The sequence below is a fragment of the Triticum dicoccoides genome, chromosome 4A (genome assembly GCF_002162155.2).
Source record: "Triticum dicoccoides isolate Atlit2015 ecotype Zavitan chromosome 4A, WEW_v2.0, whole genome shotgun sequence".
NCBI classification, from domain to species: Eukaryota; Viridiplantae; Streptophyta; class Magnoliopsida; order Poales; family Poaceae; genus Triticum; species Triticum dicoccoides.
In genome coordinates this window covers 701293814-701299577 of record NC_041386.1, presented here as the reverse complement: position 1 = coordinate 701299577, position 5764 = coordinate 701293814, and positions in this window count along the sequence as shown.

Genomic DNA, 5764 nt, shown 5'->3' with positions numbered 1-5764 from the left:
TCACCACGATCTCTTCCTGTAGCCTTCTGAGTTGCCTCACGCCAATCGACTTCCGAGAGATGACGTCGAAGAAGTTGCATAGGCCAAATAGCGTTTCACGGACGTGCGCGTCCATGATCCCACGGATTGCAACTGGAAGTATCTGCGTCATCAGCACGTGACAGTCGTGAGACTTCATCCCGCTGAACTTCTGCTTCGCTGGGTCTAGGTATCTGCTTATCTTCCCCGCGTAACCGTAAGGAAGTTTTACTCCTAGGAGGCAGGTGAAAAACTGCTCGATCTCCTCCTGACTTAGAGTGAAGCACGCGGGAGGGTAGTCATTTCCGGTCTTCTTGGCCTTTTTGCCTTTGCGACGACTTTCTGTGTCCTGCTTCGCCTCATCATCATCATCATCATCATCATCATCATCATCATCATCATCATATATAGCGTGAAGCTCCTACCTGATGCCCATTGATTTCAAGTCTGCCCTTGCTTTCGGCCCATCTTTGGTCCTCTCTGGCATGTTGAGCAGGGTACCAAGCAGACTCTCGCACACGTTCTTCGTGATATGCATGACATCAAGGCTGTGAGGCACACGGTGGATCTTCCAGTACGGCAAGTCCCAGAAAACAGACCTCGTTTTCCATACCTTCAGCAGCGGCTCTGGCGCCTTTCGCTTCTTTCCCGGCTCTGGCGCCTTTTGCTCCGCCGGCATCATCATCTTCATGATCATGCCCGTCGCCTGCTCCGGCATCTTCCTCATCATCATGTCCTGCATCTTCTACATGATGACTGTGTACAGCATCACAGTCGTGATCATCTCCTGGGGATTCTTCGTCTTCTCGCCCGCCCGAGCCGCGGTGGTTGTCTTACTGCCCTTCCTCATTTCTTGCCCGGCCCGCATGGACGACTTCGTAGTCATCTTCATCACCTTGCCACCGACAGCCATCCATGAAACCACGCAACAGCAGGTGGTCCCGCACCTCCCCGGAATCCGGGTCCGCAATAAGGGTCTTCAGCTTGCATCTTCGACACGGACATCTTATCTCCGTCTCGTTCTTTTGAAGCATCTCGACCTTCGCGGACCTCAAAAACCTATTCACGATGCCTTCGGTCATCGTGCGGACCATGGTCGCGTGCGGGGTAGAGCAAAACAATATTTTAGAACCAAACAAAAATTTGGCATGACTTTCCCTAAAAATAGGACCAAAAAGAATGCTTAATGCCAAAATTCTCGCCGAAACGGAAATGAATCAACATTCCGGCAAAATATTGGCAACTATCGCATATCAAATACCGGTACACCTCCAAACACAAACACATATGCAACACCACAAACATATGCAACACCACGAACATACATAGATCTAGCTAGGCCGTAAAAAGTGCATGTGCACATAGTTGTAAGGAGAACAACCTAAATATAGCTTCCCCCCTTACTTACCTATTAAAACAAGGTAATTTAACCACTTAATTTGAATGAATCTATGGTGGAAATGAGGTGAAAAAGAGGAGGCACCCGAGACAAGGAGGAGGTGGAGAGAATGAAGTGGGGAGAAAGTGAGTGTGTGGGTAGGAGAGGCTATCCCAAATATCTTGTTGCTGCCCACTTACTAATGGCGCACCTCTTGCATGGTGCGCCATTACTAGTTACAACTACTAATGGCGCACTTGAGCAGGATGCGCCATTAGTATGTTTGGATAGGCGCACTAGTTCAAAAAAAATTCTATACTAATGGCGCACCCACTGCCTGGTGCGCCATTAGTAGTTACAACTACTAATGGCGCACTTGGGCAGGATGCGCCATTAGTATGTTTGGATAGGCGCACTAGTTCAAAAAAAAAAATCTATACTAATGGCGCACCTGCTGCCTGGTGCGCCATTAGTAGTTACAACTACTAATGGCGCACTTTGCCCGGATGCGCCATTAGTATGTTTGGACAGGCGCACTAGTTAAAAAAAAATTGATACTAATGGCGCACCAGTAGCATGGTGCGCCATTAGTAGTTTAAACTCTAATGGCGCATCAGATTGTGGTGCGCCATTAGTATATACTAATGGCGCACCATCTTTCTGGTGCGCCATTAGTGTCAATCCCATCTATAGCCCCTTTCCTAGTAGTGGCCTATTCGGGTTCCATCCGCAAGGAGATCCGGTTGGGGTGTCGCTCACGGCCCCAAACGATGTGAGCAGGGTTCCCAAGCCCACCATCCGGTGCCACTTGGTACACCGTGCCACTGTGCCTAGTCTGTCCCAAACCCACCTGTACCGGGTGCCACTTAGTAGACTACTAACACTACCTACAAACACCATAAACTAGTTGCAACTCCTAGACAGAGATCATGTTCATTAATAAGTCGAGAGGGGTCGAGTTACCGGAACCCAATGTGTGGTAGTAATTGTTCATGGATCACAAACACAGAACTCGGTTCCTGAGGACAGTTTCAATGAGACAACCTACCATGTACTCCTACATGGCCTCTCATTGCTACCTTTACCAAATCGTGTTCACACACTTAGCTCACACACAGTAGGACATGTTTACACACCTCTGACTCATTCTCGATGAATCAGACCTGGCTCAACTCTAAGCAGTAGCAGGCATGACAAACAAGCATGAATGAGTAGGCACCTCAGGGCTCAAACAACTCCTACTCATGCTAGTGGGTTTCATCTATTTACTGTGGCAATGACAGGTCATGCAAAGGATAAAGGGGTTCAGCTACCGCAACAAGTAACGGATGAATCGGTGTTGTCCTAATGCAGTAAAAGAGAGCAGGAATGAGAGAGTGGGATTGTATCGGAATGAACAAGGGGGTTTTGCTTGCCTAGCACTTCTGAAGATAGTATACTTTCTTCATCAGTGTCATCGAACTCATCGTCGGTATCACGTCTATCGAGAGGGGACAAATACCGGCACCACAGAAGGAAACACAATCAATGCAATGCACAATATGATGCACGATCACGACATGTCAATATGCTGTGATTTGAGCTAATGCAACTAGCAACAGGTTAAATGAAGTTGGTTTGAATCCAAGATTCAAATGCAAACTCCATATGTGAAGGTTTAAATGCCATTTATATGATTTGTGCTAAAAAAGCAGATATAAGTTGCTCTAACATGCATGAAAATGGTACAGATGGATAGATTGGATTTTTCTGATCATCTTTCATATATAAATTATTTTATTTGGAGTTACGGTTGATTTTATATGATTTTTAGAAGTTTAGGCAAATTTCTGAAATTTACTGAATTAAATTAAATCCAGAAATGACTTACTGCGTCAGCATTGCATTACTGTGACGTCAGCTGGAGTCGTACTGGGCATCGGCGGAAGCAGGAGGTGGTCGCGGGTGGCTGTGCGCGCCACACGCACCTGCTTCTCCTCCTGGCAGACGAGAAAGACGACAGAGGGGTTGCGGTGGTGGACTGGGCCAGATGGCTGGGCCGCCAGCTGGGCTGCACGGGTGAGACCAGGTACTAACTCTCTCTCTCTCTTTTTTTTCTTTTCTATTTTCTGTAATTGTGTTTGGCTTTAATAAAAATGCTAGGGCATTTCCAAAAATCATGAAACTGCTCAATGTCACTATTTGGAATATTTCCAACAGTAAATATTTCAGTTTGTGATTATTTGAGCATTTAAAATATTATTTAGCAATTAAATGCCCAAATGCAAATACCATATGATTTAATTCAAAAATCCAGAACGGCCTAGAAAATGTGCACCATTTTTGGGAGAGGTTCTAGACCAATACAAAAATAATGAACTTTTCTGAAGAGCATTTTGGGTTCATTGAGAATATTTTTATTCGAACCTAGTTGATTTGATCTCTGCTAGGGTTTGAGAAATCCCCATTTCAACTTAAATAAAATTTAAACATGATGCACACATGAAGGGCTAGCCTAGTGCATACCAGAACTAGGGATGTGACAACTCACCCCCACTAAACAAGAATCTCGTCCCGAGATTCAAGACGTGAGGTAAGATGACAAAGGGGACACAAGTATCACAAACTTCATGATCCAACTGTCTTCTCGAGGTTGTTGATTTGTTGACTCAAATTGATCTTGACATCTTTGCTTTCGAGATCTTCATCCAACACGTGGACAAAAGAGCGAAACATGTCTACATGGATGGATTATCTTAATGATCACAAGATCAACTCACGGAATGGAACATGGAAACATCTCTGGAGCTGAGAGGCAAAAATGTATTAGGAGGGATGGAAGAAACAATTTGACAAGGGTTTCAAGCAGCGAGGAAAAGAATTGCCATGATTCCATAACGGGGCACCTTAGGGCAGGTGACTCATAGAATCATTCCCTTAAGTGGCAAAAAGAAACACTTTTGATTCAGAGATCATTGAAACTCTTTATACCAGCCTAAGGCAATTCTCAGCGATCGTTTGGAGGGGTTTGGTAGAATGGCATACCCGGATTAGAATGGATGATGTGGATTATCTTGTTGAAGACAACGTAATGGATGAATTTGCTTACCACCGGAAATTGAAGGGACCCATGGTAGAATGACACATTGGCGGTGCAAGCTGGGAACAAAATGCAAATGCTGGGAATGATTCTGGTAACTGGGGAGGAACCCAACAATAGAGAGTGAATCCACTGTTTGAAAGGGTCATAGCATTGCCGAGGAAACTGAGAGCACTATTCAATTAATGACGACGATAAAACCTAGCACTTACGTGTGCTCTCAAGAACTTGAGCATTTCCATATTCATCAAGGTTTTACCAATATCCGTGTCAAGGATCCTGGCAACACAACTTACCACCATGATGAATGGTGATGGATGATGCATATGCAAAGGAAGATAACACCTTCTCAAATTTCACCTTAGCGAGGCCAAGGGATCAAAATCCAGATGATCGATCGAGAGACATTTAGCACTCCGCTTCTAATGTTCTCCTTGATGTGCTAGCACAACCCATTTATAGATATGGTTTGATAACTAGAACATCAAGTAAAAGGTCGGACTTCAGGAGCACAAGAATCCATAAGGAGTAAATTATTGGAGTAAATCCTACGAAATCCTTATGGGGAGGTGGCCAACTTCCTCAATCAAGATACTACAACAACAGGTCTTCCGGCTGGGTGTGTCGGCCATGACATCCACTTTACCGGGTTACAGAGAGACCATTATTATAGTTCTTGGGAAACATTCCAACCATCATATCTGCCTGAGATTCGGATCTGGTTGGTGTCAGAATAATCCAGACTCGTCGAGTCTAGGAAGAAACATGAAAGTTTGCAACACAAATCGACGAGATGATGTTGCGAGATTCTCGGGAAAGAAACTACGATAGCAAGCTCCAAAACATGAGCTGGTTCTGCTACACACATGTGAACACGCTGTCCCAGACAAACATGATCACATGGTAGTCTTACAATAAAACACTACCGAGTACTCGTAGGGTACCATCATCAGAGATATCGAAGTCTTGTGCATTACCATGGATTAGCACTTAACTCCTTTTCCTTCCACAAGTCAATCAGTGGCTTAGTGTGCTACGGAGTTCATATGGAATGAAGATGATCAGTCTAACAGACCACAGAATAGTTTGCACGTGCATGACTGACTTGAGATGATTCCAAAGGAGGTAAAACAAGCCTTCTCAAATTCATGGCGGCAACTTGCATCAAGTGCACATGAATTAGAGGGACTCACTTCTTTCGTCCAAACATATGCTTCACAAACGAGTCATGAAGATAATGATTATAAAAGTTTCCAATACTAGCTGGATGTTTAACATGAATCATGGGG